Genomic DNA, 15,695 nt, shown 5'->3' with positions numbered 1-15,695 from the left:
AAGAGAACAGACAGCAATAACAAAACAATCACATAATTCATTACTCTGACTGATCCCAACATGTGATGAATGCCTACTGTACAGTGGAGGATGGTGGGAGGATCTATAGGAGGACGGGGTCATTGTAATGGCTAGAATAAAATTAATGGAACGGAGTCAAAAATGTGGTTTCCATATCTTTGATGTGTATGATATTGTTGCATTTACTCTTCCAGCCATTACAATGAGCCTGTCCTCCTGTAGTTCATCCCACCAGCCTCCACTGCTACTGTACATTATCAATATAACATTAGAATGTTATCTGAAGACTGAAAATAAATCAGACAAATTTCAACAATTTTACTGAGTTATTGTTCATGTAAGGAAATCAGTCAATTTAAGTAAATTCATTAGGCCCTAATCTATGGATTTCACAAGGCTGGGAATACAGATATGCACCTGTTGGTCACACACACTGTAAACAAAAAGATAGGCACTTGGATCGGAAAACCAGTCAATATCTGGTGTGATCACCATTTGCCTCATGCAGCACGACACATCTCCTTCGCATAGAGTTGATCAGGCTGTTGATTACGGCCTGTGGAATGTTGTCCCACTCCTCTTCAATGGCTGTGCAAAGTTGCTAGATATTGACGGGAACTGAAACACGCTGTAGTACACGTCGATCCAGAGCATCCCAAACGTGCTCAATGGGTAACATGTCAGCTTCCAGGAATTGTGGACAGATCCTTGCAACATGGTGCCATGCATTATCATGCTGAAACATGAGGTGATGGAAGCGTTTGAATGGCACGACAATGGGCCTCAAGATCTCGTCACGGTATCTCTGTGCATTGAAATTGCAGTCGATAAAATGCAATTTTATTTGTTGTCCGTAGTTTATGCCTGCTAATACCATAATCCCAACGCCACCATGGGGCACTCTGTTCACAATGTTGACGTCAGCAAAACGCTATCTGCCCGGTATAGTTGGAACCAGGATTCATCCCTGAAGAGCACACTTCTCCAGCGTGCAATTGGCCATCGAAGGTGAGCATTTGCCCACTAAAGTCAGTTACAACGCCGAACTGCAGTCAGGTCGAGACCCTGGAGAGGACGACAAGCATGCAGATGAGCTTCCCTGAGACGGTTTCTGACAGTTTGTGCAGAAATTATTTGGTTGTGCAAACCCACAATTTCATCAGCTGTCCAGTGGCTGGTCTCAGAAGATCCCGCAGGTGAAGAAGCTGGGTTTGGAGGTCCTGAGCTGGCGTGGTTACATGTGGTCTTTGGTTGTGAGGCCAGTTGGACGTGGTGCCAAATACTCTAAAACAACTTTGGAGGCGGCTTATGGTAGAGACATTAACCTGTCTGGGCTAGGGGGCAGTATTTTCACGGCCGGATGAAAAATGTACCCAATTTAAACAGGGTACTACTCTGGCCCAGAAACTAGAATATGCATATTATTAGAAGATTTGGATAGAAAACACTCTGAAGTTTCTAAAACTGTTTGAATGGTGTCTGTGAGTATAACAGAACTCATATGGCAGGCAAAAACCTGAGAAAAAGTCAACCAGGAAGTGAAGGATCTAAGAATTGTAGTTCTTCTTTCTAGTCCCGTTCGAAACTACAGTATCCGTGGGGTTACGTTGCACTTCCTAAGGCTTCCATTGGCTGTCTAAAGCCTTCAGAAAGTTGTGTCATGACGTTGCCCACTTTGGGTACAGCGAGCACAGTTGAAACCCCCTCCCTCTGCACCAGGCCTTTTCTATGCACCATCCCCCAACCTCTATACTTCTGACACAAGGCTGTGTGAAGGCAGCCATAAATTCCGAAGGAGAATGTCCTGCCTCATGGTCACAGTATGGAAAGAGAGGGGTTTCATAGAGAGACAAAGGAATTCTTCCACCTTACAGGACGGGGGAACCAAACGACATTTATGTTCTGGAGAAGGTATAAAAGATCGGTGAAGAATCCAGCTACGAACTGGTCCGTTTGGTACAATGTTGTGACACTCATGAGAGACAATAATGCCATATTACCATAATAATGTTTATATAATAGCCTCAGCTATGAGACTTACATCTAAATGGTTGTATAAAATTGATGAATAAGGATAAAGCTATTTGGAATATGTTGAGATGCTATGTACTGATGTTAATGTGAGAGAATTGTATTTCTGTTCAAAGTCTTAACTAAGTCATCGGCACGCCCCCAGGGACACAGACAGGACCTGGCGTCATGTGACAGACTTTTCTACGTTCAGTATATGAACCCCCACCCAGGGTTTCTTTCTTTAGACCAACTTACCTCGAGAAGAGAGGGCCAAGGTTTGACCATGCATTCCTCTACTGAACTTTAACCTCTTAGGGCTAGGGGGCAGTATTTACACCGCCGGATAAAAAACGTACCCGATTTAATCTGGTTACTACTCCTACCCAGTAACTAGAATATGCATATACTTATTAGATATGGATAGAAAACACCCTAAAGTTTCTAAAACTGTTTGAATGGTGTCTGTGAGTATAACAGAACTCATATGGCAGGCAAAAACCTGAGAGATTCCTTTACAGGAAGTGGCCTGTCTGACCATTTATTGGCTTTCTTTGACATCTCTTTCCAAAACAAAGGATCTCTGCGGTAACGTGACACTTCCCACGGCTCCCATAGGCTCTCAGAGCCCGGGAAAAAGCTGAATGTCGTCATTCCAGCCCCAGGCTGAAACACATTATCGCCTTTGTCAAGTGGCCGATCAGGGGACAGTGGGCTTAGGCGCGTGCACTGGTTGGCCCCGTCTTTCTTTTTTTTCCTCTATTTACCGAAACGCAGATTCCCGATCGGAATATTATCGCTTTTTTACGAGATAAATTGCATAAAAATTGATTTTAAACAGCGGTTGACATGCTTCGAAGTACGGTAATGGAATATTTATAATTTCTTTGTCACGAAATGCGCCATGCTCGTAACCCTGATTTACCATTTCGGATAGTGTCTAGAACGCACGAACAAAACACCGCTGTTTGGATATAACGATGGATTATTTGGGACCAAACCAACATTTGTTATTGAAGTAGAAGTCCTGGGAGTGCATTCTGACGAAGAACAGGAAATGTAATAACATTTTTGTTATAGTAAATCTGATTTTGGTGAAGGCTAAACTTGCTGGGTGTCCGTGATGGCTGGGCTATGTACTTAGAATATTGCAAAATGTGCTTTCACCAAAAAGCTATTTTAAAATCGGACATATCGATTGCATAGAGGAGTTCTGTATCTATAATTCTTAAAATAATTGTTATATATTTTGTCAATGTTTATGATGAGTATTTTTGTAAATTGATGTGCACATTCACCGGTCGTTTTGGTGGGAATACATTTTCTGAACATCACGCGCCAGTATTGACACGGCCGGATAAAAAACGTACCCGATTTAATCGGGTTACTACTCCTGCCCAGTAACTAGAATATGCATATAATTATTGGCTTTGGATAGAAAACACCCTAAAGTTTCTAAAACTGTTTGAATGGTGTCTGTGAGTATAACAGAACTCAAATGGCAGGCCAAAACCTGAGAAGATTCCATGTAGGAAGTGGCCTGTCTGACGAGTTGTGTTTCATCTTGGCTCTTTTTATTGAAGACTGAGGATCTTTGCTCTAACGTGACACTTCCTACGGCTCCCATAGGCTCTCAGAGCCTGGGAAAAAGCTGAACGATATCGAGGCAGCCTCTGGCTGAAACACATTATCGCTTTTGGCAAGTGGCCGATCAGAGTACTATGGGCTTAGGCGCGTGCCCGCGTCGACCGAATGCTTAATTTTCTTTCGTCTGTTTACCTAAACGCAGATTCCCGGTCGGAATATTATCGCTTTTTTTATGAGAAAAATGGCATAAAAATTGATTTTAAACAGCGGTTGACATGCTTCGAAGTACGGTAATGGAATATTTAGCATTTTTTTGTCACGAATTGCGCCATGCTCGTCACCCTTATTTACCCTTTCGGATAGTGTCTTGAACGCATGAACAAAACTCCGCTGTTTGGATATAACTATGGATTATTTTGAACCAAACCAACATTTGTTATTGAAGTAGAAGTCCTGGGAGTGCATTCTGACGAAGACAGCAAAGGTAATACAATTTTTCTTATAGTAAATCTGACTTTGGTGAGTGCTAAACTTGCTGGGTGTCTAAATAGCTAGCCCTGTGATGCCGGGCTATCTACTGAGAATATTGCAAAATGTGCTTTCACCGAAAAGCTATTTTAAAATCGGACATATCGAGTGCATAGAGGAGTTCTGTATCTATAATTCTTAAAATAATTGTTATGCTTTTTGTGAACGTTTATCGTGAGTAATTTAGTAAATTCACCCGCAGTGTTCGGTGGGAATGCTAGTCACATGCTAATGTAAAAAGCTGTTTTTTGATATAAATATGAACTTGATTGAACAAAACATGCATGTATTGTATAACATAATGTCCTAGGGTTGTCATCTGATGAAGATCATCAAAGGTTAGTGCTGCATTTAGCTGTGGTTTGGGTTTATGTGACATTATATGCTATCTTGAAAAATGGGTGTCTGATTATTTCTGGCTGGGTACTCTGCTGACATAATGTAATGTTTTGATTTCGTTGTAAAGCCTTTTTGAAATCGGACAGTGTGGTTAGATTAACGAGAGTCTTGTCTTTAAAATGGTGTAAAATAGTCATATGTTTGAAAAATTGAAGTTTTAGCATTTTTGAGGTTTTTGAATAACGCGCCACGGGATTACACTGGCTGTTACGTAGGTGGGACGATTTGGTGCCACCTACCCAAGAGAGGTTAACATTCAATGTCAACAGCTCAGGTGGACATTCCTGCAGTCAGAAATTGCATGCATCCTCAAAACTTGAGACTACTGTGGCATTGTGTTGTGACAAAACTGCACATTTTAGAGTGGCATTTTTTTGTCCCCAGCACGAGGTGCACCTGTGTAATGATCATTCTGTTTAATCAGCTTCTTGATATGCCACACCAGTTGGATGTATTATCTTGTGAAAGGATAAATGGTCACTAACAGGGATGTAAACAAATTTGTCCACATATTTTGAGAGAAATAAGATTTTGTGAGTATTTTATTTCAGCTCATGAAACACGGGACCAACACTTTACATTGGGTGTTCATATTTTCCCTTACCAAGAAGGACTCCTTAATGTGCTTGGACTTTTACATCACGCTCAAGTGCCAGGTCATCAGCAAATATACAACGTTCAAAGCAATCATTGGTGTAAACATTGCCTGGGCTTTATGGAAAGTTATGGAGAGGATAACAAGTTATTTTAGTTACAGAACTGGTTAAATTTTAATAATCGGATTATATGGGAACTATGGATCACGACCAAGAATAAGATGAAGTGTAGAAACAGTATAATGAGGTAGCTAGACAGTAAAGTCTAACAGCAGACAAACAAGAAAAACATTAACTGGCTAACTAGTGTCTTCCCAATCACTTCATCATTAGCCAGGCTACAGTCAAAGATAGCTAGCTTGCAGATCTTCAATTTATTTTTGGTTGTCAGTTCTGCCTACGCTTTTTAACTGAACTGGATGAGAGCTGCCCGGGAGATAAACCTTAAGTTGTTCACTTACTTTGATCTCACAATGAATTCGTTTTTCTTACTTTTCTTTGGGATTGGGCTGGCAGATCGCATCCACAATTTAGGTGCATACATCCCCACCTACTGTACTGGAGAGTGAGGCCAGTCACGGCCTACCTACATTAACTTCCGATAATACAGAATTGGGAAAAAGGAAAATGACCCTGCCAACTATTAGCCTTCACAAAAAAACACCATTCCACTATTTAACCCTTTCTAATCCTACTCCAGGCCAACGGTCTGGCAGGACAGAACACTACCACTCAACACCCCCTGCAAATCTTCTGCAGTAAAACCTCGCAATCCCAAGTACTTCTCTGCAACTGCCACCACAACCTCTTTTTTCTGTGACTTGCATTCCATTTCTGCAGTACAGTTGTCAACCACAGCTATGAATGCTAAAAAACCCACCTTACTGATGCACATATTCCCAGCCCTCTCTATTGGTCTCTGGCTACTCACAGGAATCCTCTGACCTTGGTAACCTCAACCTGCCTTTCTCTCACCAGACACCTCTGATCTCCAGCCCCATGGGCACCCCCACAGTTTACACACACAACGTTCTTCACCGATACTTCACATTCCGTCTAGGAATCTCCCTCCTACTATCTGCTGCAACATGACCATAAACTTGGCACCTAAAACACAGTAGTATTTTAGGAACATAAGCTCTCGCGGGATAACTAACACATCCTAACCTCACCTTGGTGGGCAAAGACTGCATCAAAACTAAACAGGACAGACAATGCCTTCTCTGTTTCACCACACTCTCCACCGGGTCTGCATCACACCGAACGGCTGGCGTCACAGACGCCAGGAATCTTCAATTTCATCTGATCTACCTCAACACTTTATCCCACCCCTGTTATCACTCCTTTAATGAATGAGTTGGACGTTTTGCAACAGACCAAAGGTTATGTAACAGAAACCGAATAATGAATACTCCCCAGAACATTCTTTATTATGATTGTCTGGTTGCTGTTGTTGTTGACCAAACAATATCATTGCAAGGCATTCAGCGTATTGGCATTTGTACACACACTTGTATCATACACAACTTATTTCCCTCTCTTTCCCCACAGAACTACAGAAAGCAAAGAGCAAATCCCAGAGCAATAATATTTGGCCTGTATAGCAGGGTTTTTGGAATTGGAATTTCAGTGTACTTCCTGAATTGACTGGAATTAAAATGGAATTGATCCCAACCCTGCTGTATATTCAATGTGTCATATTTAGTTTTACTGATGTTTATACCTGGTACATGTGGATACATCATCTCACTCACACACTGTTTTTGAGGTTAAAATCAACTTAATTTCCATATAAATGTCTGTTACTGTAATGACATTAACTGTTCTACTGTTCTATTTTTCTTTAAATGTTTCTACTCTTTCTGTTCCACAATTCCTGTTGCTCCCGCACTCCAGCGCCCCTTGAAGCTCTGCAGGACAGCCAGCTGTTTGATAGAGTACCACAGAGTTATAATACCCATAAAATCTAGTGGTCAAACAGGGTATTTGTTCCAATCGTTTTTCCACCATTCATTTATCCTATAGGGAATTTTAGAAACACCTAAAATAAGGGCTGTGTTTTATGTAGGCTTACCCTGGCTTGACATTTTCATAACCGTGTAAATATCTCTAGGACAAGGTGACTTATCAATATATTCTCCTGTATTTAGCCCCTGTATTTACCCCCCAAAAATGAAATACTAATTAGCTGCTAATGTGGCTGTCATAAAGAACTATATATGCCATGATGATCTGGATGAGACTGCCAAAATGAGGCAAAGGCATGGATCTCTGGATTGACTAGCTAATGTTAGTGAAATGTAGTAATTAATCAATTGGATACATTTCTTTAATTGGACAATTTTGTGAACTGTCTTGGGCAAGTTTTTAATTAACACAATTTTAAATTGACACAATACCTGTTAGCAAAGGTGTCAGCTAGAGATGATGTGCAGGAGCTTGTAGGGATTTGTAGTTTTACATGATGTCTACTTTGATGCAAATTAGCATTTTTGAATCTGAGAGTAAATGGAGCTTAATATATTATTAATGAATGTTACCTTGTCTGAGAGAGATTTACATTTTTATCAAAACGTCAGCTTACACAAAACACAGCCCTTATTTTTATTCTTTCTAAAATCCCCTATGGAAAGAAATGAATGGTGGAAAAACTATTGGAACCATTTCACTGTTCGACCGCTAGGTTTTATGGGTATTATGACACCTCCACTGTGGGGCTCTACACAGAAAACTCAGAGCCTTTGATCCCCACCGGAGGGTGCTATTCATCCATCAATGGCCAGTCCAGAACCAGAAGTCCCCAGGAGAACACAGTACTTGTATGTGTGTTTCTGTGTGTGATGTGTGTCGTGTGTCCAGAGGAGAACAAGCATGTGTTTCGTCTGTTTGAGGTGCAGGACGGCAGTCCCTTCATGTCAGTGTGTGGTCTCAGCCTGACCCCCTCCTCCCTCTCCCCCACTCCCTCAAACTGCACGTCAGACTCACTCAGCTGTCTGGCTACTGTCTCCAAGACAACCTCTTCCCAGAGCTGTGCCCCGGCTCCACTTCCTGGAAGTGTCCTCGAACCCCATCATGTGGGAGGGTCTTAAGAAGGCAGCAAACACCTTGGAAGGGCATCCTCAACCTGCTTTCCCGATAACTTAAGAGATAATTTGTATATACTTAGTTTGTATAAACTTTGTGTAATTGTTTGAGCAGTTGATCTTATTTCCTGGGGAAATACTTTCAGCTGGAAAGCAAGTGAAGCTATGAAAGTCTAGGGCCTCATTTATGAACGTTGTGTACGTTCAAAATATACCCCAAAACATTTGTGCTCTAGTTTTCATGCAAAAGTTGGCATTCATACGAAACTGAACTTGTTGTGAGAATGTGCTTAGCTTCCCACAAGTAGGTTGTTGAAGGTTATTGCATTGCAAGCACGCAAGTAGGGGATACCTAGTCTGTTGCACAACCAAATGCAATCAACCGAAATGTGTCTTCTGCATTTAACCCAACCCCTCTGCTGGGCTGCCTTAAGACAAATATAAGCACCACCAGCCCAAATTACTATTATTGATTAATTTATGGTGTGATGTATTCAGTGTTATGGTTTAAGGACATTTGAATATGGAACGTGAGAGTGAATGTCAGGTTGGAAAATAGTTTCTTCAGTCTTAGTTAAATTTACGTCTATGGTTAAGTTCTGCTACACAGTAGCAGGTTGAGTATTCCAATAGTAAGTTGCAGAAATGTCTACACTTTCTGCTAGTTCATAACATTTTGACCATAGCATACTATTACCATGCGCTTTCCCGGCTGTGCTTCCACTACTTCCTGGTCATCAGGGTCAACCTCTTGGCAATGCCCATGCATTTTCCAAACTGCAAAGAAAAAAATGACACAACAGTCACTCAAGTGATGGGTACTTCACTTGTATTTTACTGAAAACAAAAGGTGAACTTGGAGTTGATTTTGGCCTCCTACCCACAGTTCCCCTTGTACCCTGACCCAATGTATGTGCTGCATATACAGTAGTTACTATTTGAGGTAACAAATACAAATCTAACCTGAACAAGCCAGCAGACTGAGGGCAAGGAGGACCAGAGATGTCTTCATGATTTGTGGTGGTAGAGATGTGAAGAGTAAAAGTCGTGTTGGGGTTTGGTAAAGTGACTTAGGAATCAGACAAGCCCTTTTATATATAGAGGCCACTCTATCCACAGCCCCTTGTACAAACCCCACCTACAACATATTGATAGTACAACTCACATTAACCACAACACACAAACCTTACAACTCAACAGGATGTAAATTGGAAGGATGCCATCTTTTTGACCTACAATACTTACTGATGAGGAGCAATCTCTCCACTGTCTGATCTTCATTTTAATTAATCAGTTACAGATTAAGCCATGTACTGTATGTCATGGAAAGAGCAGGTGTTCTCAATAATGTTTCGTACACTCAGTGTATATTTCCAGCAGAATACACCACATTGACATATTGATCAAAACTTGTTCAGTTAGCTTAGAAGTGATACATTTAGGGCTAGATCTACTAAGCTAACATATGGAGTTGTTTTAAGATAGATACATAGTCCATGTTATTACTATTTTAATTTGTATTTTAGGAGACCTGTAGGTATTGGAAAAAATTACAAATAATATTTGATGAAGCATTACATTTGCCTTTACTGCTATAGAAACCCATTGTATAACCCAAAAATACATAGCTAAATAAATCAAAAGTGTCTGAAATGTATCTAAGCTATTGGAAAGCTCAGGGTAAATCTAATCAAATGTTATTTCAAAACAAATGTTATATTTGTGTTTAACTCCAGAGAACACATTTACATTGATTCAGAGTCCAATGGCAGCGAGATTTACACCACCCCAGCCGACGCTTGGCATTGTGCATTGTGATCTCAGGCTTGTGTGCGGCTGCTGGCCATGGAAACCCATTTCAAAATGCTGTTTTCCGGACATTGACTCTATGGGGTTTAATGAAGAAATCACACCACATTCCATCCTCTTGTTGCAAGCCATTCCAGTGATACTGACAATAAGTCAAACACCACTGAGGATGATTGTATGAATTAACACAATGGGTTTTATTGAGAAATGAACAAGACCAGAAAAGTTTAAATAATGTAATGCTTCAATTACATTTAAAATGTGATTCCTCCTAGTCCTAAACCAGTTGGTTAAGAATGTAATGTAAAGCTAAGATATGGCAGTACATTCTTCAAATAAACACTAAACTTGTCACACCCTCAACTGTCTTTGTGCTTGTCTCCACCCTTTTCCATCTTCCCCATTATCACCTGTGTATTTATACCTCTGTTCTCTATTTGTCTGTTGCCAGGGCACCTGTCGGGCATTTCTCGCTCAATGTTCACACATCATCGTGCTGCAGCCCTCCTTGGACCGCTCTAAGATAGCGTACCTCATCACGCTGATGTCTGGGAGGGCTAATGCCTGGGCTCCGGCAGAATGGGAACAACAGTCGGCCGTATGCTTCAGTCTGGAGGAGTTTGTGGCAGAGGTAAAGAATTTTTTCAATGCTCCATTGTCCGGGAGAGAGGCTGCCCGGAAGTTACTCCAGCAAAGCTCCCGCAGTGGTACATGCACTGTCAACTGTGGGACCTGATATAGACAGGTGTATGCCTTTCCAAATCATGCCCAATCAATTGAATTTACAACAGGAGAACTCCAATCAAGTTGTAGAAACATCTCAAGGATGATCAATGGAAACAGGATGCACCTGAGCTCAATTTTGAGTCTCATAGCAAAGGGTCTGAATACTTATTTAAATAAGTTATTTCTGTTTTTTATTTTCAATACATTTGCAATAATTTCTAAAAACCTGTTTTTGCTTTGTCGTTATGGGGTATTGTGTGTAGATTGAAGAGGGGGAAAAAACTATTTAATTCATTTTAGAATAAGGATGTAAAGTAACAAAATGTGGAAAAAGTCAAGGGGTATGTCTACTTAATGCATACAAAATATTATTGCCTGAGATCCCTCTGCATGCTGTGTCACTAAAAGATAGAAAAGTAGAATACACAAGGTCTAACTCTCAACAGCAAGACCCGACTGAGTTCCTAACAAAATAAACAGGTCTACTGGAAAAATAAAATGATGTAAAGACTACTGGGAAGGGTTGCGGTTTTGTGGGAGATTCAAATACAAAAAACTTTGGTTTATGTAGTGTAATGTTTATATATCTGCTTCTGAGAGGATTCTAGCTAGACTAGAGCATGTATGTCTTACTCTGGTTTGCCTCAAACTCATAGGTTAGACACAGCAGCTGTGGGAAGAGACTACGTGTCCATTGATTTTCACTTTCTATAAAGTATTTCAGTATGCATGTGTCGTGTCTTTGGCATCATTAAAACTGAAGACATATTTATCAAACAACTCTAATTATTATTACGCGATTAAACTGAATAATCGTGTAACTGTAATTAACTAGGAAGTCGGGGCACCAAGGAAAATATTCAGATTACAAAGTTATAATTTTCCTAATATAACTTTCAGATATTTTAATATCTGATCACTTAGTCTTCTGATTAATGACGTATTCTTTACCTCGTCAGTCTCATTCCAAACGTCGTAAATTGTTGGTTATCTGCACGAACCCAGTCTTCACTATGAGTCATCCATACATCAATTGTCTTAAAATAATTTATTTACTAACTAAGTAATTCACAGAAATGCATAACAAACAGTAGATATGTTTACAAAAAATGATAGAGGAATGTGCCCTAGTGGGCTAAACCGGCATGGCGGCTTGTTAGACAAAAGGAGGTTGGGGTCAGCTGAGAAGACACTACAGAGTTGATAATTATAACAATTGAAATGCTAACACTTTGCACATGAACGCTCACTCATTCGGGAACAATTGCAATCAATATATATATTTACGCTCAGTGTGTCGTCGGGATCTCTGTTGAAAAGTTTGTTTCTGTTGGAGAGTCTGTCCGCCCTCTCTCTCTGTCGTGGTTAGAATGGGTAGTTCAGAGTGACATTCATTCATATCGTTATAGAATAGATGTTTTCGGCGGTTGTCGGTCTTCGCGCTCAATGATACCGAATTCCTAGATGCAGACTAGTAATTAATATCAGACTTGTTCTTATTCTGTCGGTATCGATCATCTAAGAGTTTAACCACCTGGTATGGTTAAAAGTTCAGCAAGAGGTAAGCTGGTCTCCAACCTTTAGCCATCTTTTAATTGAGGTAAGCTCGGTCTGGTGATAGAAAACCAAGGTGGGGGTTTTATTCGGGACATAGAAAAAGTTCAGGTCTCATGACGTCAGGTCCTGTCTATGTCCCTGGGGGTGGTCCTCTGATTTAGTTAAGACTCCAAAGGGAATTGGAGTTTCCTTCATTAACCTCTATGGGCTAGGTGGGACGCAAGCGTCCCACCCGTGGTGCACTCCATCAACAGCAGGTGCATTTCAAGAGCGGCAAATTTGAATCCAAATAAATGTCAAAATTCAAATTTTTCAAACATACAACTATTTTACACCCTTTGAAAGATAAACATCTCCTTAGTCTAACCACGTTTTACGATTTCAAAAAGGTTTTACGGCGAAAGCATAAATTTAGAGTATGTTAGGACAGTACATTTACAAGAGTTGTGTGTAATGTTGTGCCAATTCAAAAACAGGCGTCACCAAAACCATAAATCAGCTAAAATGATGCACTAACCTTTTACAATCTCCAACAGATGACACTCCTAGGACATTGTGTTAGACAATGCATGCATTTTTAGTTCTATCAAGTTCATATTTATATCCAAAAACAGCGTTTTACTGTGGCGTTGATGTTCAGGAAATCGTTTCCCTCCAATAACCGGCATTCAAGTCAGCACCACAAATTAAATAATTAAAATTAGAAAACATTGGTAAAATATTATATTGTCATTTAAAGAATTATAGATTTACATCTCTTGAACGCAATCAACTTGCCAGATTTAAAAATAACCTTACTGGGAAATCACACTTTGCAATAATCTGAGCACTGCGCCCAGAAAAATACGCGTTGCGAAACAGACTAGCCGTCATGTTGGGGAGATCTAAAATCGAAAATACTATGTAAATAATCCATTACCTTTGATTCTCTTCATCAGATGTCACTTCCAGGTATCACAGGTCCATAACGAATGTAGTTTTGTTCAAAAAAGCTCATCATTTATGTCCAAAAATCTCTGTCTTGTTAGCACATGATCTAAGCCCGCCGGACTTCACTTCATGAACGAGGGGAAAAAATATATTTACGTTCGTTCAAACATGTCAAACGTTGTATAGCATAAATCATTAGGGCCTTTTTTAACCAGAACATGAATAATATTCAAGGTGGACGAATGCATTCTCTTTTATAACGTATTGGAACGAGGGTACCCAACATGAACTCGCGCGCCAGGTGTCTAATGGGCCATCATCGTTCCATGGCTCTTGTTCGGTCAGATCTCCCTCCAGAAGACTCAAAACACTTTGTAAAGGCTGGTGACATCTAGTGGAAGCAATAGGAAGTGCCAAAATATTCCTCAGCCCCTGTGTCAGAAAATGTCTCAGGGTTTTGCCTGCCAAATGAGTTCTGTTATACTCACAGACACCATTCAAACAGTTTTAGAAACTTTAGGGTGTTTTCTATCCATATATAATAACTATATGCATATTCTAGTTACTGGGTAGGATTAGTAACCAGATTAAATCAGGTACATGTTTTTATCCAGCCGTGCAAATACTGCCCCCTAGCCCCAACAGGTTAAACAGTCCAAAATCAAATTACACAACTTCACAAACTGTTCCATCCTTATTCATTCATTTTATACAACCATTTAGATGTAAGTCTCATACCTGAGACTCTACTATAAACATGATTATGGTAATGTGGCCGTATTGTCTCTCATGAGTTTCACAAAATTGTACCAGATGGACCAGTTCATTGCTGGATTCTTCACTGATCTTTTATACCTTCTCCAGAACATACATATTGTTCGGTTCTCCAGTTCTGTGAGGTGGAAGAACTCCTATGTTCTCTCTATACTGGGGCCATGAGGAGAGGGTCTCCTTGTAGGAATTTACGACCGCTCTTACAGAGCCTGGTGTCAGAAGTATAGAGGTCGGGGCATGGTGCTCGCAGTGTCCAAAGAGAGCAACGTCATGACACATGCATACTACATTTTTCAAACTGTGAAAAGGTTTTGTGCATGTTTTGAAAAATGTCCCCAACTATAATATATTAGCAGCACTTTACACATTTGGGTATGCTTAAATAGTTAACAAGATGGCAGTAGCACCATCCATAAGTTACACTAACAGAAACCATTTAGTAATTGCTTTTTATAAATTGGAAATTACAATAAGAGGTGATGAAATTAGTAATCCTAACCATAATTGCCTTGGTCCAATATCTGAGTGATATAGTGATACACTGATGTGACAACACTGATGTGTGACTAGGAACTTTCCCACAGTATCTTGAAGCCCACCTAACACCCTCCTTTGTGGAAATATTAAACAGTGAGAAGATGGTCAGTCAGTGGGTTAACTAACAAGGAAGGAAACAACAGTGTGAAGCTGTGTGTCTTTAGAAGCTCACACTAAGTTGGTGGAAAACATTGTTTCACTTGCAAGACTCATGACGCTCTACCCCCAGAGTTGTGTCGGAGATACAGCGGCTGTGGGGAGAGACTAGGGGGGAACATGACAGAATGGAGGGAAATTATAATTTCTCAGCTTGACCATTTCTTCAGTCAGTCAGCAAATGTTGGGAGGTTGATGGAAAAAAGTCACATGGCAATAAGCAGTCCAAAAATAATTATAATTATCTTCAATAAAAAAAAATTCAATTGAATACTTACAAAAACATAGACAATACACATACACGGTCCTGTGTGGCTCAGTTGGTAGAGCATGGTGTTTGCAACACCAGGGTTGTGGGTTCGATTCCCATGGGGACCAGTACAGAAAAAAAATCTATGAAATGTATGCACTCACTACTGTAAGTCGCTCTGGATAAGAGTGTCTGCTAAATTACTAAAATGTAATACACATGTATAAACACTCACTGAATAGGTATATCTACATAATGTTTACTAAATATTAATGCTGAAATCTCTCTGCAGCCTGTGTCACCAAAAGATGCCTCAAGTATGAGGACCAAGGAGTGTAAATCATCTGAAGTGTACACATTGGAATGTTGCACATACATTGATGCCATCTAGTGGCCAAAATCTAAATTGCACCTGGGCTGGAATAATACATTATGGCCTTTCTCTTGCATTTCAAAGATGATGGTACAAAAAAATTACAAAAGAATGGTTGGTTCTTTCTTTGTATTATCTTTTACCAGATCTATTGTGTTATATTCTACCACATTCCTTTCACATTTCCATACACTTCAAAGTGTTTCCTTTCAAATGGTACCAAGAATATGCATATCCTTGCTTCAGGGCCTGAGCTACAGGCAGTTAGATTTGGGTATGTCATTTTAGGCGAAAATTGAAAAAAAGGGGCTATTAAAAGGATAATCGAGGTATACAATGGTGTGGAGTATAGTATACCA

The sequence above is a fragment of the Salmo salar genome, chromosome 01 (genome assembly GCF_965601325.2).
Source record: "Salmo salar chromosome 01, fSalSal1, whole genome shotgun sequence".
Taxonomy (NCBI): Eukaryota; Metazoa; Chordata; class Actinopteri; order Salmoniformes; family Salmonidae; genus Salmo; species Salmo salar.
The sequence above is the reverse complement of the archived record's forward strand: the minus strand, read 5'-3'. Positions refer to the sequence as shown.